This window comes from Pogoniulus pusillus, chromosome 5 (genome assembly GCF_015220805.1).
Source record: "Pogoniulus pusillus isolate bPogPus1 chromosome 5, bPogPus1.pri, whole genome shotgun sequence".
Classification (NCBI taxonomy): domain Eukaryota; kingdom Metazoa; phylum Chordata; class Aves; order Piciformes; family Lybiidae; genus Pogoniulus; species Pogoniulus pusillus.
The window spans coordinates 2,038,515-2,065,756 of NC_087268.1; the positions used below are offsets into that span (position 1 = coordinate 2,038,515).

Consider the following 27,242-nt stretch of genomic DNA (forward strand, 5'->3'; position numbering starts at 1 on the left):
TGAGAGTTTCTCAGTGGTAGCTTTAAAGAAAAAAAGTAGAATTAAGAATGGCTTTCAAATATAACATAGTGAGAGTTTCTCAGTGGTAGCTTTAAAGGAAAAAGTAGAATTAAGAATGGCTTTATGATTATAAATGACAGCAATAATTTTAATGAGGTGATCACTTGGGAAGGAACGTGGCAAGAAATCAAATAATAAGTTGTGTGGTTTTATGAGCCTTTAACTATGAAAAATTAACTTGCATGTCTCAACACTGTAGCAGCAATGGCATGAAGTGACAAGCACCCTGAATCAAAGAAGCTACAGCATTACACAGTTAATGCACATAAAGGAATTATCTGTCACTTTTTTTAAAATCAAAACATTTAATTAATTATTCAAACACATTTAGCTTTGTCATCTCTTAACATCATTGAAAAATGCAGAAGGCATTTATTGATTCCCAAGGAAATAATTAGGAAATGCATTTATTTTGCTATGATTTTCCAGCGAAGCTCTGGATTACATAGACACAATATAACAAGAACAGCTTTAAACTGTAACTGCCTATTTGAAGATGAAAAATCCTTTAAATGCAAGCTAAATATCTACTAGACATGAAAGACAGTGCTGCAAATGCTTACAGTCTTGGAACTACAACATGATAATGCTGCCTGTGATGGTTTGGGTGTTACAAATGTTTTTGTAGGACTGATTAATTTCTTTTGTTGAAAAAGGAAGGGGAAAAAGGGAGAAACAAAGAAAATGCACATAACAAGTGTACATGCTTAAGAATGATTACAATATTGGATTCCATTTATCTTTAAAACTTATCAGCAGACTAGTAAACATAGCCATATCTAAACCATCTTGTTATGAAGTCTTTGAGGCATTGTTCATCTACTCTTCATGTTCCCTTGGTTCCACAGAACACATATGGTATCAGGAGCCTGCCCCTATTAAGCTGTGAAAAGAAAAAAAGAAAGTAGGTTCAAGCACCCCAACCACCAGCACAGAGATGAGTTGGAAACATGTTTCTTAGAGCATGTCCATTCTGCTTTCAAATGAACTGCTCAGGACAGGCATTGCTGCTTGAATATTAAGGAAGTTTCACACTAGAACTTCCTCCCTGACTGTTGCAACTACCATTGACTGCCTCCCATTCCTCAGCAGAAATTGTTCTCAGGAAGATGGAATTGGTTTGCTACTTCTAACTGATTCTGAAACTTATTTCATGTCTTCAGTACTTTTTTTTTTCCCCCTTTTAAGATTGTTTTGAGAGGACAGACATGAGAAAAAAATATTAATTTGACTATCTTGTAACTATAGCTGTTCTTTCCTGACAACATTGTGCCCATCTGCACGACTTCATGCCAAGTCTGCAGTCCAAGAGGAACCAGGATCAGGTCAGAAATCATCTATCTTGCACCCAGCACCCTGTTAGATCCTGGGAAGATCTAGAAGGTTATTAAGACACTGACAGAACTCTCTGCAAGAGTTTGGGTACTGTCTGGGAACTACAGTTAGCCCTGGGAGTCTGAAGATATTTTGTAAGTACTTAAAGCTTCTCTCTAATTGAATCCAAGTGCCTCCTTAAGCAGAAAGAAGCTTTTGAGTTCCCATAGTGGACAAGTGGTATAATGGACAGCAAGAACTTCTTTCCACTTCTAATAGTTTAATGCTTGTTGTAGTTTGTTGGCTATTTCTTAAGTGTTCTAGATCCTCTGTTTTTCATCTGTGTAACGTTTTTCATGACTGTGCAAAAAAATGACGAAAAATAGGTAAGATTAAAGATATTAATATTAAAAATAATAAGTGATATTAATTAAAAAAAAAAAAAATCTTGCCCATACCATTACATTCCTTGTACAAATATGGTATGGAATTGGAATTACGGAATCAACCAGGCTGGAAGAGACCTCCAAGATCATCCAGTCCAACCTAGCACCCAGCCCTAGCCAGTCAACCAGACCATGGCACTAAGTGCCTCAGCCAGGCTTGGCTTCAACACCTCCAGGGACAGTGACTCCACCACCTCCCTGGGCAGCCCATTCCAATGCCAATCACTCTCTCTGCCAACAACTTCCTAACATCCAGCCTAGACTTCCCCCGGCACAACTTGAGGCTGTGTCCCCTTGTTCTGTTGTTGGTTGCCTGGCAGAAGAGCCCAACCCCACCTGGCTACAACCTCCCTGCAGGCAGCTGTAGCCAGCAATGAGCTCTGCCCTGAGCCTCCTCTTCTGCAGGCTGCACACCCCCAGCTCCCTCAGCCTCTCCTCACAGGGCTCTGCTCCAGGCCCCTCACAGCTTTGGCGCCCTCCTGTGAACACCTTCCAGTACTGCAACATCTCTCTTGAATTGCAGAGCCCAGAACTGAACACAGCACTCAAGGTGGAAGGAAGCTTGTGTCATAAATATGCACATTGAATGAGAAGGGTCCAAACAATCATTGCACATGAAGAGATATGCCTGTCCCCATATATACAGCTTACCTCTCTTTTGACAATGACCTTTTACTGTACAGCTCAGCTTTCTGCAGAGTTTGAAAAAGAAACACTTTCCAGACTACTGTCCTGTTCAAAATACATGAAAATATGTAACCTTTCTTACTTACGTATTCATAAAGGATATTAACAGTCCTAAAACAATAGCACCCCACTTCTGCAGCTCAAGAACACTTTTCCCTCTTATTATGTGAAAAGCTAATGAACTATTTCCAACAGTCAGGAGATAGAGTTAGAACCAACATTATAATCAAAGTTACAAAGCAGTCTTACTGATTTGATATAGGAAACAGTAGAAAGCAGTACAAGTGTACAACTTCTTTTTCCTGGTAATGGCTCATTTAATGAAAGCAAACTGAGAATAACACTCATGCCAGAGACATTCATCCCACTGATAATCCCTAACAGTTCTCTACCTACAATTTTGGAATTAAGTTTCTTGGGGGACAAACAAAAGAAATCACAGTAGTCAATGTGTAATGCTTTACAGCAAGACAGAAATAATGTCTTTGTAAGAAAGACATCACTATGTGAATGCAAATGATTTTGTTGTCTTTATTCTCTGTAGTCAGATAATTTATGAAAAAACTTGGAATTGCTTTAAAAAAAGCAATCTCTGGATGAATATTTAAAAGTTATTGACTATTCTTATGGCTTCCAGAATGACTCAGTCTCTCTCATGTTGTCTCTGATACAGATTGACATTTGCACAGAGATATAAAAGGAAGATATTTATGCATTTCATCAGCATTCTTTCAATAAGCCACACTGCTATTGGACATCTGCAATCCAATTGCACATTTCTGTGAATTGTCCCAGGCTCATCCATTGCAAAAGAATTGCTTACTTTTTTACCAGGAACAACCTGCCTTAAGGCATGTGTTTCCAACCCTCTGCTGTGGCTCAGTTCTGCTTTTGCAGAATCTTCAGCTACAAGCTTGTACCAATGTGGCAGTTTAGGCTGGATGCCTTTAAACAGAACACCACAGTGAGTTTGAGCCTCTCATTAAACCACGAGGACCAGTTATAGTGTGTTTATCATTCTTTCCTGTCAAGAGAGTGTTAACTTCACCCAAACTAACAGACACCAAGTACTTACACAGTATGTATGTGAAAGAGTCCCAAAGAGAAATCAAAATGAAATATTCATTAGCACATCTAAACTTCTAGGGAAGCAGTTCCATTAGGAAGTAGCTTCCTCAGTGCCTGTGGTGTGAAGTTGTAGTTTGAAAAAGTTTAGTTTTTTGGCTCTCAAGCAGAAGGCTCTTTGAGGACCAAATGCACATTAAAAAAAAAAAAAAAAGCTACTTAAAAAAAAATCCCTCTTCAGAGTTTCCTAAGGTTAGTAAAAATAAAAACCAAGAAAACAACAACAAAAAACCCAATTCTTTTTTATAATACTGGACAAGCTCCTCAGATTTAAAAAAAAAGAGACAAAAAAGCAGCCCTAAATCAACCCAAAACATACATTTGTTGTGCTAGGGGAAGTCTAGGCTGGATGTTAGGAGGAAGTTGTTGTCAGAGAGAGTGATTGGCATTGGAATGGGCTGCCCGGGGAGGTGGTGGAGTCACCATCCCTGGAGGTGTTGAAGCAAAGCCTGGCTGAGGCACTTAGTGCCATGGTCTAGTTGACTGGCTAGGGCTGGGTGCTAGGTTGGACTGAATGACCTTAGAAGTCTCTTCCAACCTGGTTGATTCTATGGCTCTATGCTTGTCATATCCAATAGTGAGAGTGATTATGAGACTGGTAGTCCTATTGTTTCACAGAATCCTTTACTCACAAGTTTATCAGAATTCCCTCATTAAAAAAACTCCAACCCCAAAAAATCACCAATACTGTATCCTCACTATTTTTTTGTAGTCTTTGTACCATGCTAATAATAAATAAAAATGATGTTAAACCACAGAAATATCCCTTGCATTTTAAAAGGTAAGGAACTTTTGCTTTAGGTACTAGTACACAACAGGAATGTCAGCTATTCTGATTCATTCATTTTGTCTATTGTATGTGGACATGATTTAAACAACAGAGAATTACGTAAATATTTTTGTGCTGTTAGTAAATGTTAATTTTTTTCTTGTTGTTACAATATGCATTTACATTTCAGGAGTGCTAACAAGTTCCAGTAATGGGACTGACTTCTAGCAACACTTCTGTTACAGCTAGAAATGATGTTTACTGCTCCAGGGAGCTTTAAACCTAGGTGCAAAAACAGAAGAACAGAAAGAGAGGAATAAAAATACATAATATGTACCAGCTTGATGGATAATATTTTCAGCAGGGTGTCAACTCAGCTGCTTTCAAATATAAATATGATGGATGGCACACGTGAAGAAATGAAAATGTTGGATGAGATATCTGCTGGGGAAGTGGAAGGAAACAGAAGTCTGGGATAACCAAGAGGAACGTTAATCTCTCAGAGATGAGTGAAAGATGATAGAGTAAGAGTGGGCTATAAAACTGATACCACATAAGTGCTGAAAGACAGAGAGAGATGAAACAAAATTATAAGCCAAGAGTAGTACCTTCAAACCAATATTGTGAATGGAAAAGAAAGGGATGAGGCTTTCTTTTTTGTTCTAAGAGTAGTACATTCACATGGAGTAAGGTCTGTCAAGAGGATTCAAATCCTTGTAAAATTCCTGGGGATCTGATCCATTAACCAAGCTTTAAATGATCAGATCTGAATGGTTTTTTAGCCTTTTGAGAGTATGAATATCATCTAACTTCTTTAGCAATTTTTAGGATGCTTTAAAGAATTATTTTTAGTTCTCTCTTGAGGATCTGTCAGCAGGTGTTCATGGGTTTCTTAAACAATTTGGATCTGTTGCCAAAGGATTTTCAGCAGCTTTATACTAAGCTTAGCTGTTGTCTCAAGTCCTGCAGCAGTCTCCTAGAAACAGGATACCATCGACAACTTGTCCCTGCCCTCTAGCAACTCAACTGTGCCACACAGCTTGGTGTCATTGCAAACTTGCTGAGGGTGCACTCAATTCCTCTGGCCATATTTCTGACAAAGATGTTAAACAGCAGTGGTCCCAGCACTGCCCCCTGAGGGACACCACTTGTCACTGGTCTCCAGGTGGACATTGTGTCATTGATCACCACTCTCTGTGTGTGACCATCCAGCCAATTCCTTATCCAGCAAGAGGCCCCCCCGGCCTTTGAGTCCCCTTCACCAGCCACCCAGTGTGCACCATGGGTACTCACCAGAGATGACAGGATCAGGAGGATCCCTCTGCCCAGCTGGGCAAGCTTAGGCACTGCCTTTTCTGGGGCCCATTAAATAGGGAGTGGGCAGGGAGAGCCAAGTGCTCACACCTGGGGTGGGAGGAGACTCCAACAGAACCCAGGTGCTGTGGGTTTGTAAGGAAGAGCTTAGTGTCTATAGCAAAGCTCATACACTGAAAAATATTGGACAAAAGATGGCCTGTGTTTTACAAAACCTATGTTTCAGACAAGCAAATAGATGATAGTCTTTGTAGGAAATGGAGCTAAGATTTTGCTTGTACAATGTACTAGTTGTGTAAATTTTTAATGCAATACAAAAGACTGAGTGCATCGTCTAGTATTAAGAATTTATAAAGAATCCCTTTAGCCATCTAGAGATTGCAGATATCAACACAGAAATGGTCCCTCGTATGTCTGTGTGGATAAATGTTTCTAATTCTAGCTTCTTAGAACATCTTTACTCTAGTTAATAGACTTTTTGCTAGATGTTATGTATGACTTTCCTTTGATTTATAGGCAATTATTCTATTCCAAGTTAAACTGGCATGGTCTTGCTGGTCTGGGTTCAGCGAGAGAAGGCGGCAATTTCCTACAGCATGAATCATAGAATCGACCAGGTTGGAAGAGACCTCCAAGATCATCCAGGCCAACCTAGCACCCAGCCCTATCCAGTCAACTAGACCATGGCACTAAGTGTCTCTCATGCAGGCTTTTCTTCAACACCTCCAGAGAGGGTGCCTCCATCACCTCCCTGGGCAGCCCATTCCAATGAGAGAAAGACTTGAGCTGTGTCTCCAGAGGTGGGGGCTGATATCTACTTGAATTAGACAGGGAACTGTTCAATCTTGTAGAAACAGAATGGTTCAAAAAATTGTTACCTGCAAGTTGAGTCTTCTGGTTATTGCTGTCAGGTTGTGTTGAGGAGTGTGACGCAGCAAAGGACAATTTTTCTTCCCCACACCACTTTCAGACTTGGCTTTGGAAGTCCTTCCCTCTCCCCTGTGTATATGAAGACTACCTAGAAAACCACATTGATTTTGCTGTTAGAAGTATCCTTATAGTCCACCCCATGCTGATAAATAGCTTAATAATGTTCTGCCAGCACACTTATGTGCACAAATCTTGGGATCTCTTATGGGAGTTTGAGTACTTCTATAGGCACAGTAAGTTGGAAAACCCTTTTTTTGTGCTATGCCCACTTATCTCAGGGTTCTAGTTAACACTGGAAACCAAACAAATTAATTCTTCCATGAGAGGCTGCTCTTGAAACTGACTCCTCCATAGTGTTCTCAAGCTTTATATTTTTTTAGCTTTTACTCAATCTCAGACATTTTTGGGTGTACATTTTCCTCTGTTAGGCTTGTTGAGCTTTTCATGTGCTGGTAGCAATAGTCTTCAAAGAGCAAGTGAAGCAGGAATAATTTTTTTGTCTGATTTTGCTTTTGGCACGTTGGACTTTCAGCACCATATACCAAACACATCTTTTTCTCTCCTCCAGTGGTATATGTTTGTCAATACTGAGGACAGTGCTATGTTATGAAGTGAAAAATAAAACCCAACCTGGAGACAAACATGGAAAGATTCAAAAAGATCTGACATGAAGCTGCAAAGATGACAGAAAGTGGAAGAGAAAACCTGAAAGTAGGTTGGCACAGGAACACTGTTTATATCTTTGACTTAAGAACCATTCTAGCTTTGTTATAGTACTAGTCCAGGCATCTTGGCTTCAACTACCTGGACCTGCTCAGCTCTGACATTTGAGATGGGTTTACTTGTGCAACTACTGAAGAACACACAAGAAGCAGTGATCAGATGTATAAGGATGTTCAAAGCTTTTTCTCACAGGACAAGTGAAAAAAAGGGAAGGCAAACAGGGGATACAACTCCTCTGAAATATCCTCGTGTACTCTTGCTTTGAGTTTTGTCATGGTTTAGATCCAGCTGGCAGCTGAGCCCCACGCAGCCACTCACCCAACTGCCCCCCACTCCGGTGGGATGGAAATGAAAATTGAGGGGAAAAGGCAAAACTCCATAGGCTGGGGTGGGAAGAGCTTAATAGAACAAGAGAAAGAGAGAATTAAAAATTGAAATAACGATAATATTCAGTTGGGAAATCTTCACAAGGATGCTTATGGGCAAATTTAGTGATTTAGGAAAGTCAGAAAATGGAAAAGCTAAGCTACAACACAGCTTTACCCTGCTTACAAATTAGGCTGAGCAGAGAATTTAAGGGAACATCAGACTTTACTCACAGAGGTGAGGTGGGAAATTGGTGATCATCCCTGGTGAATTTCTCTGTTTGGCAGTCTCTGAAGCTGCAAGCAGTACCCAATAGTGCAGATCTATGTGGCAAAAGTCTGAGCTGAGTGGAAAAAAACACCAAAATCAGAAGTGTCTCAGACAGAGCTTCCACCAAGGCAGATTTGTGGAGTGGCACTGCCTTAGCAGCAGTGGGGAAAGCCACCCTGCTGGTGTGCTCCCCAGCTCAGGGGAGCGAGCAGGAAGACAGGACAGGGTGTGCTTTGAGAGAAGCTCAGGCTGGGGGCTGCCGACAGCTGCCAAACAGCCCTAAGGACCTGCTGAGCCTGCAGATTTGTGGGCAAGTGGCATGAACTGTGCAAGAGTGGGACTGCACAGGACTGTGCTAAGAAAGAAGCCTTCCCAAAGCAGGAGCAGTCCAAAAGCGGGAACTCTCCAAAGTGGGAACTGTGTGAAGGCAGGAACCCAGTGCCTTCTGCCTCACTCTATCTGTATTTATTCCTAGACAATGTGTCCACTTGCCATAGGTACTGCCCACAGAGTCCAGCCAAGCGCCAGCTAATGCCAGCGTGGGCTTCCACTCAAGTCAGTACCCGTGTGGAAAAGGCGTCTTTTGCTGTTCCCCCTTCAAGCCTGCAGGGAGGTGGGAAAGCAGTTTATCCTGCCTTCTTCTTCCCCACTCAAATCTCTGGAGATGGAGGGTGGGGGAGGAAGAAGGACTTTGGAGTACCCCACAACAACTATACATGAATCTGGACTCATATTCCAGATGTTTTACTTTGAAGGTACTGCTGTAGAGGTACTTTACAGCCATTAATTTGTGATATATTCTTCCTGTTTGTAGGATCACTCATTTCTTCTTGTCTTATCTTCCTTACAAGGACAACCTAAAAGGTTTCAACAGAGAGTTTTGTTTGGAAACACTTCAGCTTTACATTTACAGAAGAGTGTTCTGCAAGTTCAACTCTGCAAGTTCAGGATCACATGGGCTATATGTTTGGAGGTTATCTGAAGAGCAAAATGTTCAAGATGATAAAGTAGCACTAGAAGTGAGATGATTCAAAGCCAGCAAACAGGAATTGCATGTAAAAACTCAGCTAGCTTCCCTGATCTACCCCACCTAACAGGAGAATCTGTTTCCCATCCTTCTCCTCCTCCAAAAAAGAGCCAAACCAAACCAGCCAACAAACATATAACGAGATGATTTGTTGACCTGGAGACCAAACTGAGAAATCTATTTTCAAGATTTAATTTTTGTTTTGTTTAGTTTTTAAGAATAAAACCAAAGATCCTTCTAAAAAAATATGACTTGGAATATTTATTTCTCTTTCTCCACTCTCCTTGAAACTGCCTATCAGCTATTTGCTGTCTGAAAGAAAATAAGTTGCACCTAATGTAATTGCAAGTTATCATGTCTGGGTGTTTCACATTACCTCATGTACTTTAGAGCAATTCTGTTCTAGTTACTGTGATGGAAAAACACTACTCAGTCCCTGATATGACGTGGCTGTGTGAAATGAAGCCTGAAATGATAATTAATGAGCATAGAAATGTACTTACATGTAGTAAATGTGATGTGTGAAAGTCGTTTATAACAGTAAAATATCTGGTACTCTTTGGTATACATTGTTGTTTTGTTGTCTTCACCTTAAACATCAGAGCAGTGTACAAGCTCACCTAATAGTAGAGACCTCAGTTTTTCCTGTGCTGCACACTCCCTGCCGATGATTAATGACTCTGTTTTCCACTTGCTGGCTTATTGTCATTTCTGGAATGAATGACTTTTGGTAGCAACACTATAAAAGCCTCACAAAAATGGTTAGCCCAAATACACTCAAATGTTTTACTGTTAAGTGGTGGTTCTGGTTGGTTTGGGGTTTTTTGTTTGTTTTGTTGGGCTGCTTTTGTGTGTGTGATTGTGTTTGGTTTGCTCTGTTTTGTTTCTATAACTGAGAAACGTCAATATTTGCAAGGCAGTTGGGTCAAAAAACATTGTGATGAAAGAATGTAACTCCAGGGCATTCTGTACGTTTCAAGTACATCTAGGAGCTGAGGAGAAGAAAGGGAAGAATATGGACACTAATTAAAGATTCATTTAAATGAGAAAGGCCTTGACAAGCTGTTTTGTAGAGGAAAAGAGAAGCTGGCATGAAGGAAAGGGAGGCTGCTTGAGATAGAAGGCTACATTATGAAACTTCAGCTGACAGCAGATTCTAATACTTAACCTCATTCACAGCATAACCTCCACCTGCTTCAAACCGAGCAGATGCTTCTCTGTAGAAAAGTAATTATCCTCAAGCTCATGCTATGCTTGTGGTGAGCTGACTGTTCAATTCACATGAGCCCAAGGTTCTGTGTTTTGCAGAGCTTTATTTAATCACATCCTGTATTCACATTCAGTGCTAAATTAAGGCTGGAGGAAAGGCCTTTCTTTCCTCTCAGGGACTCTGATTATTTTTGCTAGCACCAGCAGAAGAAATGAATGTAAGCATAGCTCTTACACCAAGAAATCAGTCTGTCAGTCTAATCCACCTGATCTATTTTACATCTCTATACTTGTATCATGGAATCACAGAATCAACTAGGTTGGAAGAGACCTCCAAGCTCAGCCAGTCTGACCTATCCCCCAGCCCTAGCCAGTCAACCAGACCATGGCACTAAGTGTCTCAGCCAGGCTTGGCTTCAATACCTCCAGGGACAGTGACTCCACCACCTCCCTGGGCAGCCCATTCCAATGCCAATCACTCTCTCTGCCAACAACTTCCTCCTAACATCCAGCCTAGACTTCCCCCGGCACAACTTGAGACTGTGTCCCCTTGTTCTATTGGTGGTTGCCTGGGAGAAGAGGCCAACCCCCACCTGGATACAACCTCCTTTAGGTAGTTGTAAAAGACAGCAAATTTATATTAGTGGTTGTGTGGAGGAAGGAAATTGAAGTTAGTGCCTGTACTGAGCAAGAGCCTGCAAGGAGCACAACAACAGCCATCTTATTTCCCTTGGATTTTATGTTAAGCAGTAAGCATATACACATTAGCAATGACGTACAGTAGCTCCTGAGAAGTCCCTCAGCCCTTGCACTAAATCATTATAGTCTCTGAATAACCTTGCAGGAAATCAAGGTAGGGATATCGTGAGGGCTGGAAATCAGAGGATTTGAGAAAGAAAGTACAACACTAAGAAATCAGATGTGAGAAGAAAGCCAGCACTATTTTGCTAGAAAATACAGAGATATAAGGCCCCAATTCACAGTAAATAGCCTTCATTAATTCTGCCTTATGTGGAAGCTCTTTTACAAGAAATAGTTAATATTGTGGGATAATGGATCCTTAGGGATTAATATGTTTAAGGAAAATGATTTTTGTTCCTACTTTTCTGAAATGAAATACTATATTAACTTACGAACTCTTCTAATTTTCATTGTGCAGATTCAGCAGAAAATGAGGTTTTCCAACTAAGCAGAAACCACAGAAATTCTTCTTGCTTTTTGAAATTGCAATCAGCTTGAAATGGTAATTTAATTTTCTACTGAAGCCTATTTCACAACAACCACTTAAGTTCACATAAGTTCAAAACATGAAGAGTACATTGCAGACTTAATTCAATGAAAAACACAAAAGCTGCAGATGTATGTTACTCTGTTTCTCTTTTGTGGGACTTTGTCTTGAGTTCTTTAAATTAGATTTTACCACTCTGTACTATTTTTAGTGTATTTCATGGAAGTAACACGACAGTTAATAGGTCTGTAAATGTTTACAGCTATCTCCTGCGTGGTAAATTAGTTCTCTTCACAGGGTAAGGGAGAAATGCTTTCATCAGATGCCAAAAGTTAGAGTATGTAATTAGCTTGGTAAGGGTGGCACAGAGATGAAATTGTTGCCCTCCATTAATAGGTTCAGTATGGGATGTAATTTTTTTTGTTTGGATGTCAGTTTCTTTGTTGGTGAAAATCTAAGTCAATCAGTATTATATGACAATACATCACCAGCAGTTTTGGGTTAGGCATTGGTACTTCTTTCTAGTGAGACAGATGACTTAGATTTTGATATTCCCATATTGCTTTCTTTACACACAGTTTTAGGCAGTTCATCAAAAGACCTGAGTAGAGCTGCTGAAAAATAGTACTCTGATATTCACATATATACAATTCCTTTTTTATTTGGGAGCAATCATTGGAATTTCAAACACAAATTCATACAGAATAATAAAGCTAATTTTTCAATCTTAATTTTTGGTTTTTGGTCAGCATTCTAAGGAATCCTCATGCAGGAAAGGAGTGCAGAGGATGCAGTTCAGGCTGGGATTCAGGACAGCTATGAGAGGAGCCATGAAATACACACTTCTACATTTCTCATAAGACTGAACACTGATTTATGATTGAGGAATCCGGGAGACTGTTACAGGTTGAAATGATCAGTCATACAGCATAGATGTACAAATATTTGGATCATATATCCATTCAAATACTCTTGACAAGTCCAAATAGCTGAACATCTTGCTGCTAGGTAGTCTGATACACAGATAAGATTTGAAGTGTATTAGACTTAAGCTAGTTGTATCTGTGAATGAAGAAGATTTCAAAGTACTTCTATTCACAGGAACAAGTTGGTAAACCACCTTGAAAACTGCAATGTTGATGGAACAACTATTTGCAAAGACACATAGGAATATTTTTTTACATGTCACCAAAAGGTTCCCTTCTTCCTTTAAACCAAATGGTTGTTCACCTTAGCTATTACTTCTGTAAAGGTGTTCCACTACAGAGACTTACCTTGTCTGGGTATTTGATGTGGTTGGCTGATGGGTCTCAGCAGAGGTTACCGAGTTCAGTGATTTGCATGCTTTAATCTCTCATCTCAACATGGTAATCAAGCCCATTTTTCACTGTCATTCTTTCTGTTCTGTGCTCTAACCCTCTGAAAACATCTCTCCCTGGTGCAACTCATACCAGCCACTCACAGTGTAATTATCTGAGCAGCCAAAAGCCCAGTGATTTATTGACTTTATTTTAGCTGGGATAAAATGCAAATCTGGGTAATAGCTGTCATTTTCAGGTTCAGAGCTGGGAATGTGAAATAGAGATTTATTTTTAACTGTCCATTTCCTTAGCATAGAACATTATGCAGTATTTCATTTTGGCTTCTGCTGAATGTCTGCTACCATAAACACAGTAACATCCGACTACATCAGGTTGTCTAACCCCTTTAAAATGGTTTTGTTCTGGCACCTCCCAGAAATTCCTCATTAAAACCAGTTTATATTTAAGACTGAGTGTTATTAAGACTAGTAAATATTTAATAGGTGGTGGATTCTCCCCCTCCCCCCTCTTTTTCCCCCCTCTTTCAGTGTCCCCCCAACCAAGGCATGGAAAATTTCAAAGGGCACCCAGTGGATTCTTCCATGAAGTTGTTATCCACAAAAGGTAGAAAGGTGAGGATTATTAACACATGTGAACATGTCTTGCCTTACTATCAGTATTTGTTTTATGTTTCTGCTGGTTTACACGTGGTAATCTTCTGAGTTCATGTTGGAAATACTTTCTTTGTTTTACTAAATATTAGACAGACTTCAGAATGTCATATCAGCTTGTTCTGTATTTGAACTGACAGTATTGAATATAGAATGCTTTGGAATATAGAATTCTATTGAATATGGCTTTCTTTTTGCATTATCAAAACTGGATTTATCAGCTTGTTCTGTATCTGAATTGACAGTATTGAATATAGATTTCTACTGAATATAGATTTCTACTGAATATAGATTTCTACTGAATATAGATTTCTACTGAATATAGATTTCTACTGAATATAGATTTCTACTGAATATAGATTTCTACTGAATATAGATTTCTACTGAATATAGATTTCTACTGAATATAGATTTCTACTGAATATAGATTTCTACTGAATATAGATTTCTACTGAATATAGATTTCTACTGAATATAGATTTCTACTTGCATTATCAATATTTTATTTATCAGCTTGTTCTGTATTTGAATTGGCAGTATTGAACATAGAAATCTTTTGAATATAGATTTCTATTGAATATGGCTTTCTTTTTGCATTATCAAAATTGGATTTATCAGCTTGTTCTATATCTGAATTGACAGTATTGAATATAGATTCCTATTGAATATAGATTCCTATTGAATATAGATTCCTATTTGCATTATCAAAATTGGATTTATCAGCTTGTTCTGTATTTGAATTGACAGTATTGAATATAGAATTCTTTTGAATATAGATTTCTATTGAGTATGGATTTCTTTTTGCATTATCAAAATTGGAATTCACATAAATGGTAGACAACAGGGAAGAAAGCTGTTAATGCCTTTGTGTTATATTGGTTTCACATATGCTTTCTACATGTAATGTGTTAGCTAATGAGCTCTTTCATTTTTTCCTCTGAAATAAAATTCATTATGAAGCAGTAATAAGACCTCCTCATAATCACAGAACTATGAACAGTAAAATGGCATACATACAGTCATCAAAGGGTGGCTGTCATCCTCATACTTTCTGACAAGTTCATGTTTTACTTGAATTAAAGTGGAGACTGAATAATTCTTCCAAAAGGAGTTTGCTGATGGAAGAACAGCTGTACCTCAGACATATATTTCCCTGATAAAACATTCATGTTCATGCAGCTAGTGAGAAATTGACTCTGCAACAGTGTTTATAGACTAGAATTAACCTATAAGAAGATCCATCTGCAAATATTCAAAATCTGTGGTACATTAGGAAAAAAACCCACAGAAATTATGCTGTGGTTGTCTTCATTTGGTTCAAAGAAACAGAATCAACCCAGAGCACTAGAGATTAGATGGAAAGTAAAACAAATTACAGAACTAGACTACATCTAAAAACAAACATACATTTTTAATGAATTACTAATGTAGAAAGTAAGTTTTGAAAATGAGCTTCAGTGAATGCAAACCTAACAAATCCTTTTTATAGGTAATAGAAAATGATTCTTTCCTAAGTACTTTAAAGACATAGGAAAGTATTTGAAAATACCAAGTCACATCTGGCCATGTTTTATACAAGGAATAAAGCACAGTATTTATGCAAAGTAAAAATAAGGATAAGAGAAAATCCCACTAATAGCAATGAATCAGAACATACTTGGGCAGCAGAGGATGTCAATCTCCTCTCTGGTGCCCAGTGGTAAGATATGAAGAAATAGAATATATCTGTGGCATGGGAAGTCCAGAGAGGACATTAGGATAGAGTTCCTCAGTAAAAGGGTGGTTCATCACTGAAACACTTTCCATGTCATGGCACCAAGCCTGTCAGAGTTCAAGGTCATAGGATAATGATCAGACTTTTTGTTTAGTTTTAGGTAGTCCTGCAAGGAGCAGGGAGTTGAACTCAACAATCCTTATGGGTTGCTTCCAATTGAGATATTCTACAATTCTCTGCTATCTACTTAGTAGAATTTGTCTGTAATTGACAAAAGAAGTTTCAGAACTAAAGCTTTCCTGTGTCCCCTTAGATATGTCACGCAGAAATGAGCATTCAAAAGCTACTAACTTAGTCTTCCTTTAAACCTAGTATTCACTTCCTATCTCCACTTCACATTATGCAGCAAAAATAACTGCTCTGGACAAGAAGTGTGTGCAGAAAACAATACTCCAGGGTTTGGCAATTCTTTGATGAAAATGTATGTGTTTAAAATACAAATATAATCATAATCATAGAATCAAGCAGGTTGGAAGAGACCTCCAAGATCATCCAGGCCAACCTAGCACCCAGCCCTAGCCAGTCAACCAGACCATGGCACTAAGTGCCTCAGCCAGGCTTTTCTTGAACACCTCCAGGGACAGTGACTCCACCACCTCCCTGGGCAGCCCATTCCAATGCCAATCACTCTCTCTGGCAACAACTTCCTCCTAACATCCAACCTAGACTTCGCCCGGCACAACTTGAGGCTGTGTCCCCTTGTTCTATTGCTGGTTGCCTGGCCACTTGGCTACAACCTCCTTCCAGGTAGTTGTAGACAGCAATGAGGTCCCCCTGAGCCTCCTCTTGTCCAGGCTGCACACCCCCAGCTCCCTCAGCCTCTCCTCATAGGGTTTATGTTCCAGGCCTTTCAATGCTTCTCAGTTTAGCAAATGATTCATAAACCAGTTGCTAGCACATGGTAGGATTCAATCCTATGACAACTGAATTCTTCTGAACCAATTTACTTCAGATATAGAAGTCAAAGCTCAGTGAGAATAATTAGAGGAATAGTAAACAATGTGATAATATTGAACTCTTTCTTAGGTGACAGGGGATTTTCACTTGTCATAGTTGTAGAGGGAACCTTGAGATACCAAATGTCTATAAAATATCTTATTCACATGACATTTCAAAGGGTTTTATTCCCCCTTATCAGTTTTAACAGGGATTTAAGGATAATGTTTGCAGATATAATTTCCTAAATTATCTCTGACAGTCTACAGCCATGATATAGAGAGGTCAGCTTAAATCAAAGAGTTCATAGATATGCATGATGTAAAGGATACTCAATGTGTAAAAAAGAGTAAAACATAGTTGAAAGATGATATTATTCTCTATGAAGATGAATTACACTGGGGTTTTTCTCATGTGTATTTCAGATGTAGTCAGCAACCCTTAATCAGCCAAAGCCCAGCTGAGATTCAGACTTTTTAATCTCCTGTTCTCCCTGTCTTCTTTCTGCCCAGGGAGGTGTTGGAGTCACCATCCCTGGAAGTGTTCAAGCAAAGCCTGGCTGAGGCACTTAGTGCCATGGTCTAGTTGACTGGCGAGGGCTGGGTGCTAGGTTGGACTGGATGATCTTGGAGGTCTCTTCCAAACTGGTTGATTCTATGATTTAATCTGGCTTTTATCACCCATTTTCATACAAGCTGCAAATACCATGGAACGACAATGCCGAGGACTGGAAAAATTGATCAAGTATTTAATTTGACCTTTCTCATTGCTTACAACAGAATTATTATGAAAGCAGAAACTCCATTTTCCCCCCCCCCACAAACTGACATCTATTTAGGTAGAGAATTGTGCTTTTTACAGCATAGTTTAAATAAACTTCTGCCAGAAGGGCAGAAGCTGTAGGTCTTTAATAATCTTCATTTATTGCCTTGTAACTTTTGCATTAAGATACTTTGAATGCAAACAGATTTTATCATGTCCTGATGATTCTTAGAGTCTTTAGACTTTAGTTTTGATCTTCTTGGCTGAAAACCTTACACCACATACCAAGAGGATTTCTGCTGCTGATCTACTCTGTTTTCATTTTCATATTTTCATTACTAAAAGATATGAAATTCAGAAGCTGGAACATTTATAGAAAAAAATGTGTGTCCTCTCATTTTGAATTCTATCAATCTTGCAGACAAAGGCAGTAATATATAAAATCTCTGCTGCTTCTTTCTTTGGGCTATATGGCTAATTACAGAAGAGATGATGAAACAGTATAAACTCTGACAGAGTATCCTTAGGAGTAATCTGAGTTGTTCTTCCTTAATGTATATGCTCATTAATAGTCTATCAATTTTATGTTCAGAAGTTTCTAGGATGGCTCCAGGCTGTTCTTAGGCTCATAGGGATCCTTAGCAAACTGCAAAGTACAACCTCTTCTATCTTTCCTGGCAGCTTTTGATGACTTAGACTGTTATATTAGTGCCAAATGAGAACACAGCAATATCGCCATCTCCATTCGCAGTGTCATAGAGTTCAGAGTTAGTACTGACCTGCTTAGTCATCTTGTCAGCCTCCAAGATCCACGTGGATGAACATTTGTGTACTTTTATAAAAGAGGAAGATCCAAAAATTCCTTATCAATTGACTATTCTGGCAGTAGTTCCAAGTTCCAAGGCATTTGGAAGCTTCACATAGAGTATTTGTGCCATTAAGAGACCCTAATGTCCTGTGGGCAAGAACAAGAGCTCAATAGGAGCTGCACAATAAGAAAACAGGATGGCAGGTTCCACGTAAGGATTTGTTGGAATACAAGCTCAGGCTCACTGTGACAGTTTTAGGAGTCTTTTGGTGGAGAACACCCTCATAGATGACTGACACAGCCATTTGGAGCCAAAAGAGAACACAGTGAATTGTGAGACCAGGGCTGACACGTGCAACTTATCATGGGGCCTGGATTGCCACAAGTAACTAAGCATGAGACCAGTGCTGACACAAGTTGAATGTGCTATAATTGTGGCAACTGAATAAGGAGCTGTGACCACATAGGAGATAAAAGACACAAAACCTTTAAGGTAACAGGGAAAATTTGAGCTCCCCACTGATTGAAACCTTCAGGAGTGATGAGATGCTGCTTTATCTTCAGTAGTAACTATCTCTGCTTTTGTTACCTCTTGCTTTTTTCCACCTTTTCTATCTTTCCCTCCTGTACATGTAAGTGAAATAAAATTCAAGTGCTTTTCCCAACTAACTATTTGGTTCCTTCTTGGTTTCATGTGGGGATCAATAAAAGAACCATGTCTTCTGCAGAAGCAGGTTGAGACACAGAGTTAACTCACCACTGTTGGAACAAGAACAGCAGAGTAGTGGGGCCTTAAATCTGAAATATAATTGCCTCCTGAGGCTGAACATAATATGACTGTGTTCATTTTTCTCCATTATATTGTCAGAAGGAACAGGAAAAGAGCAGAAACATCTTTAGGAGGACTGGTCCTAAGTTCTGTATAACTAGGGAACAGTTGGCAATACTGCTGGCAATGTACTTCAGCCTTTAAAGTCAGTGAAATTATAGCAGCACAGATTTACTACTTATCTGCTATTAAAACGTTTGCTCAAGAAGACATTTTGGCTATTTCTTGGCATGCAAATGCAACTCTTCCACAGAATAGAATGGTATTGTATTAATTTATTTCTCTTTTGCCTCTTTGTGCTCTCAGCTTTGTTACACTTTGTTTTATTTATTTCATTTGCTGACTTTTATTTTAATTCCAAGTGCAGGACTTACTCTAAATTTGCAATTGGGCAGCATTATAATTTTACCACAGCTTATGCTTATGTGTTGCATGTATTTCTAATTAAGTTAATCTTTTTAGGGCTCTTGACATTAATAGTAGGCAAAACATCAGTGTGGCTTTGTCATGCAAAATGGAGAAGCAGAATACTCTAAGATTAATATACACTATGTTATATTATTTAACAGGCTGACCCATTTCATGCAATCATGGGTCTTGATTTTCTATGTCTTACATCTTGAACACATTTCTTTTCACAAGTGTCTCCATCTCTTTCTGTTTTAAAGATTCTCTGAAAACCACAGCCCACTTCCAGGACAGAGACTTGGATACTGAGTTCCTTCCTCCTCTCATTATATTTTCCACATCAAGAGATCTGATATGGACCATCTCATTTTATCTTTGGTTGGCTTAACATAACTCTTGTATTTTTCTTTCTTTGGGCATTTTGTGTATTCTCTATTTCACCTGCAACAAGATCAGAGTCACTAAGTAGTCAATATGAAGGAATCTGAATGTATTTTCAGTTTCTACATGATTTCAGCTTCATCATTCCTGATGATGCATACAAGTTTGAGCAAGCTTCTTCCTGCAGTTGTGTGATTTTCCCCTTAGCCTTCTTTGTTATCTCTGAGCACGCAGAAAGGGCTTTTATTTGACTGATTCATCAAGTGTGGCTCTCCCTCCTGGCTTTTCCTATGCCACCTTTTAATGTCTGCTTTTCAGAGAGAAAGAGAAGAGGAGGCTCAGGGGGGACCTCATTGCTGTCTACAGCTACCTGAATGGAGGCTGTAGCCAGGTGGGGTTGGTCTCTTCTGCCAGACAACCAGCAGCAGAACAAGGGGACACAGTCTCAAGTTGTGCTGGGGGAAGTCTAGGCTGGATGTTGTTAGGAAGTTCTTCCCAGAGAGAGTGATTGGCATTGGAATGGGCTGCCCAGGGAAGTGGTGGAGTCACTGTCCCTGGAGGTGTTGAAGCAAAGCCTGTCTGAGGCACTTAGTGCCATGGTCTGGTTGGCTGGCTAGGGCTGGGTGTTAGGTTGGACTGGCTGAGCTTGGAGGTCTCTTCCAACCTGGTTGATTCTATGCTTCTATGTGAGATAACACTGAGAAGATTGCAGAAGACACTTGTAGATAGGTAAGTTTTAAATAGAAAGTGAGAAATATTTTTTTACTATGAGGATACAATTAAAAATGTCCAACTTTTTATATTTAACACGTTGCCCAAGCAAAAAATAGCTGTCTTATTCTATCTGCAAAGAAGATGAGCAAAAACAATCTTCATTGTAGCCCTGCTCAACCTTGTCCTAACCATGCAGTATAAATCAATCAGAAGGCTTTCAGGTAGAAAACTTTGTTTAAACTCTAATGCAATTTGCATAAGAACAATTTCATATACCATTTAATCTCCCCCCAGATGCAGCTGGTACAATCAGTTTCTTTCTAAAGTTACTTATTTTAGTGTACATTCTTTGTCATTTAACTGCTATTAAAATGATAAAGGTGTGAAAAAAAGAAGTGCAGAAAACAATCTTAATGAAGTGGTTCATTACAAAGAAATGTGAATATGGAGTATACCTTCAGAGTGACAATTCTGTGAATACTCAATGAGTTGGAAGAGATTCCTCCTCCACTGGAGTAAATTCACTACAACTCAGAATTTGGAAAGTTGGGAAAAATGTAATTGTATTTTTTACAGCTTGAACTAAAAATACTAATATAAGGGGAAAAAACTACTACAGAATAGAATAACCTTAAAGAAGATAGGGATGGGGTCAGGCAGCAGCGAAGCAGCAGCCAAAACAGTGGTGGGGAAAGCTAGCAGTGGGTGCAGCAGAAGCAGCCAGAGGGGTACTGAGGCATGGTCGTTTGCTGTGGTGTCATTGGCTCATCCCCGGAACAGGGAGCGGCTGCATCCAGCAGGAGGACAGAAGTCACTCACGTCAGGGCTGCCACTGCAATCAACCTGCCAACAAGGACGGAGCTGCTTCTGTGCAGCATGATCTTTGAAGCACCACCTGGAGCCAGGGGAGGCCACCAGCATGGCTGGAGCCACCTGCATTCCTGCAGCCCACGGATTCACATTGGGAAGGGAAAAGACGAATGGATTCCCCAGCTCTGTTCTATCCCACCCCTCCAGCTCAGCCCATGCAGTGCCGCTTGGCACCGTGCTGTGGGTCAGCTCAAGCCACAGCCGCTTTGTGCATGGGGCACCCATATCAACTTCTTCAACCACCTCAGACCATCCAAACCGCTGCCTGCTACTTGCTTCTACCCCCTGTGCCCCCCAAAAGGGGAGCGGCTCACTCATCCAAATCATCTCTCTCCACGGCTCTGCAGCTGCCACTGTGTCACGGTTCAAAATGGCAGGAGGGCCAAGCACCTCCTCTCTGCAAACTCCTCCCTCACTTCCCCTGTGTTTTGAGATGGGAAGCGAGTTTAGGAGAAGCACAAAGCACTTCCTAATGAGCCAGACCACTTGCAGAGGACAAAACTGCGCTCTCAACCGAGGTAGCAGGCGCAGACACCCCCTGAGGCATGGTCCTAACTCAGTAACACCTGACACTTCCAGTTTCCATCACCAGCTCACCAACAGGCACCATTTTCTCCCTAAGCTTCAATTCTCTATTTCCTCTCCAATTCAAACTATGCAAACCAGCAACCATTATTATTCTGTCATGGGTTTTAAAGAGCCAACAGAAGGATACTGTCAGGTAGACTGGGCAGGAAAAATAGAACTATGTTTGAAAAGAAAGACAGAAAAATTACAGAGAATGTACAGCAGCAAGCCCCTTTATTCTTCCCCATACCACAAACTAAATCTACAGTCCTCAGTACTCCTTTTCTTCCCTCACAGTGCCTCTGCCTACCCCTAGGCTCAAACAGGGCCTCGGCAGCCACAGCCAGGCTCACTTCCTACATATCTGCCCAGGTCAGTAGCTCCTGCCAGAGACAGCAGGCAGGAGGGAGAGAAAAGGAGCACAAGCTGCCCTTGCTGTGAGCTGAGATAGCAGAACTGTGAGCTTGAATAACAATTGTATGGCTCCTCCACCCCTAGATGATTTTTTAACCCTATAGCCCCCAAGCTACAACAATACCAATGGCCACAAGCTACAACAATACCAATGAATGTTAGCAACAAAGACTGAAGAAGAAATATCAAATCATGCTAACATCAAGTTCAGTATTCAGTGCAATGTCATCATCAGGAGAGAGATAAGCAGTTCTCATGCACTCACACGCCTCTGAGCAGGCAGTCTGCTGATTCAGCACCTCTGCTCTTAGCCAGATGAATTACATGAGCTGGGCCTCCTTTCTTCCCTGCTTCTCCCTACTTCTCCACCCAACGCCTGTTTTTCCTTCTGATGCATCTGCAGGCAAATGCTCAGGAGGGGCCAACTTCCTTTCCCTCCTTCTCTTTTCCTACTCCTATACATAACTAATGTTACAGCTCACATTTCATGTCTGTGGAGAAGGAGAGACCTGACAAGAATTTTGAAGCAAAGAACATCATTATAGCCTTGATTTATCCCAGCTAAATTAGGAACAATACTAAGTTCAAAGTCTGCTTGCCAAAGTTTAGTTTATAGCTGTGGCAAGAGACTAATGACTTTGGAGGAACAATTCAGATCTTGGTGGGCTGAATGACTCTTTAAACATTCTTGTCTCTTATCAATGACTGATTACCTAAAGTCACCACCAAACATTAAAAACCTTTTTATTTTGTACATTTTCCCTTAAACTCCATGGAAAAGAAATAGGAAAAATGGCAGAGCTTTGATATTAAGCACTGTGAGCTGCAAAGGCTAACTCCAACCAGCTAGAGCTGGCACAGGATGAATTTGAATCTGCAATAGGTATCTCTTTCCTCTCTCATCTTTTTTGGAAGTGAATACATTTTTTTTAAATGTGAAAAACCAGATTAAACATAGCCACAAAAAATATCTGAACTAATGGTTCTCTCCCAAGACAGAATAACTAAAAAGTTTCTCTTGTTCTTGCTGGATCAACTTTCTAGCCTCAAATCATCAGAATCTCACTTCTGGTGACAGTAGATTCATTATTCTGAATCAGTGGTAGATGTCCTCAGGTTTCTTTCTCTTTCTACAGGCCACTGATCCTGAGCTTATTATTCTATGTGTGAAAATTCAGAAGACCAAGTTTTCATCTCACTTTTAACAGTTGTGGATGCTTAATATGCAGTATTTTAATTGGCTATGCATGACCAGAGTTAGCTGATAAAGATGTTTCTCCAGGGTTTGGGTTTTTTTTTGAGCATTCATATTAAATACATTTTTGCTACTATTTTAGTCCTGTATTTCAAAATACTTAACTAATTTATCCAATGTCAATTTAAGATGCCCAGTGGTATGGAAATTCACTGAGAAGTACATTTGTAATGCTGGGGGAAAGTGCTCATTTTGCCTCCTATATGGCAGCACATTAATAAATGGAATGGAGAGAGATGAAATATGAAAGGAACAGAAGCTTTTAAAAAGAAGAAGAAAGGAATTAGCTGAAACTGAGGAAGAAGATGAAAATGATGCTGGAAATGTACTGTTCATTTGAGGGGAAAGAAAGCAAGGGGTAAAATGGGTGGTAATATATGGTCAGAGACTTTATTTAGACAGCTTTTATTATTCACTGAGTCCTTATAAATTTCATTCTGATTTTTAACAATGAGTAGTCAACATGTTCAGAGCTAATGCCCTTCCCTTGACTTGTCAGTTAGTCAATAATTTCTCAATTTTAAATGCTTTCTTAACTGCTACCTGTGGTAATGTAAATTAAAGTAAATTGAGATGAGATGTCATTCGCATTCATTCTTTAGCTTCTGCTTTGCCTTGATAAAAGGAGGGAAAAAATCAGAAGGGCTAAACCCAAGGACAAGTGAGTTTTAAATGCACTGTAGTGTGAACAGGTTAAATTAAGATAAAACTATGGGTAGTGCTGAAGAAATGGGTTAAATCCTTAACCTTGTACATTGAAGGGATGAATATAAAATACAGTGAGGATGTTTTCCAAGTCATCTTGTCAAAAATATTTGTCTCATTGTATTAATATAGTGGCAGCTACTCATAAATCTAATGATGCCAAGTTCACACCAAGAAGCACAAAATATAGTTCAAAAGTTTCATCTTGTTTTTCTCAAGTTGGAGGTGGTCTGTCTCTTTGCTTTGGAGCACTTAGCTCCAAGGAGGAAGTATTTTTCATTAGAGGACTTGTGGAAATTTTAATTCAGAATACACTTTAAAAAGATATGCAGTTAGTAAGAACCAAGAAACTGAAGAACCTCCTGGAAAAAAAAAAAAAGCAGCTTCATGATCCATTCTACTAGAAATAGAGATGTGTAATTTATAACAGTGAAGCCTGATTACTGACAGGCTTATCAGAGCAAGCCTTGATGGTTGCTTCTTGTGTTTTTCTTTAAACTTGTAACCCAAACCAGTTAATATAGGTGACAGTTTCACAAACCACTCCCACTCAGATAGCATACCTGAGTCTATGGCAGCTACTAGAATAATCAATAATGTGAAAGGAAAGTAGGGCCTAGGAGAGCTAGGTGATTTTCAAGGATGACTTCCTCTAAGCTCAAGAAAGGTTTATCTCAAGTTGCAAGAACTCAAACAAAGGTGGCAGAGAGCCAGCATGGGCAAGCAAAAGAGGGAACTCTAGAGATCTGACTCACCTGCTGACACTACCCTTTCATTTCTTTTGTCTCTATAAGCCATTTTTAAAAGTATACCTGTCATAAACTTGCCCAAAGTTAGGAAGTGTGTGACCAGTTTTATCTACCTGTAGCTCAAGAGCAGTCCTAAAGGGTAACTGATTAATACTTGGTTGTTGTTTTTATTTTAGTGATATTCTTACCCTCATTATAAGTATATAACTGCTGCAAATGCTGTCAGCTAGCAAGGTTACTTTTAGGCAGTCAACTGGAAGAAAACCTCACTATTTGAGAAATTAATATGTTAAGAAACCACACAACTCTTTTGGAGCAGTGCTGGCATCCAGCTGGCTGCCACAAAATTGCCTAGAGCAGTATATGCTCTAGTAGATGAATCTGAGCACTGGATGAAAGACTTGTGAATGTTAGTAGGTCTTCAAATGCTGTTGCCTGAACTACAGCAACTTTTGTAAAAATAATTCCAGTTAAGTGACTCCTATCTTCAATACTACTGTCTGCAACAGCTTCCATCCTCCCTGCAGACTGATTTGTAGTCCACAGTGATCATGGTCCTTTAAAGCTTCCTAATAGAAATGTAAAGTGCATCTGATTGCTCAGACTAGGTCAGTGCCCTCAATTGCCAAACTTTGATGGAAAGGGAAGCAGGTGCTGGGTTGTTGTCAGCAGTAGCAAGAAATTGGATCTTAGGCCCTGAGAAGGAGAAAGAAACTATTTGGTGATGTTGTTAAACCTATTAACATAGTCATAAATACACACTGCACTTGCCTATAAGTGAAGAATTACAAGACACGATTATAGGCAATTCTAGGGTTAGTATTGCCTTTTACTGCCCACAGTATTTTTGCTGCAATTTAATGTTATCATTCAGTTAACTAGACTCCAGCTCACGGATGTGATGATGAGCCAACATATCTCCAAATGCTTCCTTCATAGCTATCATCTTAAATTCTTATGGAATGAATTGCTGAATCATCTTGTGGTCTTGAACCCTCTGCTTAAGGCAGGTGCTTCTATGTCATCTGAAATACTCACTGATGAGGAGAAAGAGTAAATGGGCCCGTGTGTATCAAGTATATTTTCTTTAGCTTCCCAGTATAAGAAATAAGCTTTGTGAAACATGGTTATTTCCTTTCCAAAATATAATTCAGCCTTGTCTCTAGCATTCATCTGAAATCATTCTCATGGTCTGACACTAGGTTACAAGATTGAACATGCCTACTGAAACTATTCCACTTTTCTCCCATGTTTCTCACAGTTCTCTGCATGTATCTTAAACCGTTTGCATCATATTTGTATGTGCTTAACCTAACTGCTCTGGAGTACAAACGCCGTCAGCAAATGTCCCCACACTTCCTTCTTTCATTTAGCTTATACATCTGAGCTGACATATGGCATGGAATACCCCTTTGGCCACTTTGAGTCAGCTGGCCCAGCCATGTCCCTTGCCAAGATCTTGCCCACCTCTCAGTATTCTCTTGGAGTGAGGGAATGTTGGAAAAGCACAGCTTTGGTGCTTGGCTCAGCAGCAGCAAAAACACTAACGCGTTACCAACACCCAGCTACAGCATTGCAAACCACAGCACTAGAAAGATGCTCTGGGGAGAATGAACTCCAGCTAAGCCAAATCAAACACTTAAGCCAAGGTTATTTAGTGGGTGACATTATTTTCCTTCCTTTGCTTCTTGTATTTTGTTCCCTTTTGCTTGCAGAAAAGGCAATTTGAGTAATAATAAAAAGCAATAGGGAAGAGATGAATGTTGACAAATGAAGAATAAGGTTTGCTTTACAGTTTTATAAAAGGTGAACACTTTTTAATTCTCAGATTAAAATGAATGGCAGCAATTTAAGTGGACATGGCTATGTTTCTCATGAATATTGTGAAGCTTTGTGATTGCACTATTTTTATTGATGTAAACTGGCAAAATATATTGTTTAAAATGGCTTCATGACCCAAGGCTCAACCAACACCCATTCATCTGGTGCATGCTCATTAAAGCAGAAAGCTTTATCTAATCAAGAACTAACAAACTAATATGCAAGACAAATTACAAACAAAAGAGGACTGAAATGATCTTTTATTTGCTCGCTTTTCCAGGGTTAGGCATAACACTGCTGCTAGAAACAAGACTGCTCTCCAAGTGTTTGGAGTCCTGTATTACACCTTCCCTTGGTGGATTAGTAATTATGGGAAGAAGCATCACAGTACTTCTAAGTCTGAAATACCAGTATGACCAGCACTGTTTTTTCCATTTCTGATGGTGTGTGCTTTTAAAGAGAAACATGCTCTGGAAATAGATTGCCATTTCTCAGAACTGCCACCTGTCTAAATGTATGACTGAGACTTTCTGTAATAGTTTTATCTTGTGATTCCCTGTTGCAGGGATTTATTGACTAACATAAATTCTGTTATGTAATTACTCTGCTACTAAAATGCACTACATCAGTCTCTGCCTCTCCTGTTGGAGCTGCTCCATTTTAAATAAATAAATATTCACTGGGCCAGAACAAATGAATGATTGCCTCCATACACCAGTGATTAGGGCACTTCCTTGAGAAATATGAGTCAGACTGATGCTGTGGCTCCTGCTGTTATTTATACCAAGTGGAACAGCTCCAGCCTGCCC

At 39.6% G+C, this 27,242-nt stretch overlaps 2 long non-coding RNA genes across 4 annotated transcripts in view; both read right to left on the reverse strand.

Moving 5' to 3' along the window:
- Window positions 1–27,242, reverse strand: part of LOC135175212 (uncharacterized) — a 48,380-nt gene that overhangs the window by 8,099 nt on the left and 13,039 nt on the right. Inside the window, exons 1-3 of one of the 3 annotated variants that reach the window (XR_010302289.1) lie at window positions 14,458–14,590; window positions 7,968–8,077; window positions 6,594–6,733 (exon numbers count right to left, since the gene is read on the reverse strand). This is a non-coding gene — a long non-coding RNA (uncharacterized LOC135175212). Of the gene's footprint in view, window positions 1–6,593; window positions 6,734–7,967; window positions 8,078–14,457; window positions 14,591–27,242 lie in introns of those variants that run through there. The other 2 variants (XR_010302288.1, XR_010302291.1) reach the window with 2 other exon arrangements.
- LOC135175213 (uncharacterized) lies at window positions 452–5,837 on the reverse strand. Its single transcript, XR_010302292.1, has 2 exons — window positions 5,695–5,837; window positions 452–943 (listed from the first exon to the last, which is right to left on the reverse strand). It is a non-coding gene; the product is annotated as an uncharacterized LOC135175213 (long non-coding RNA).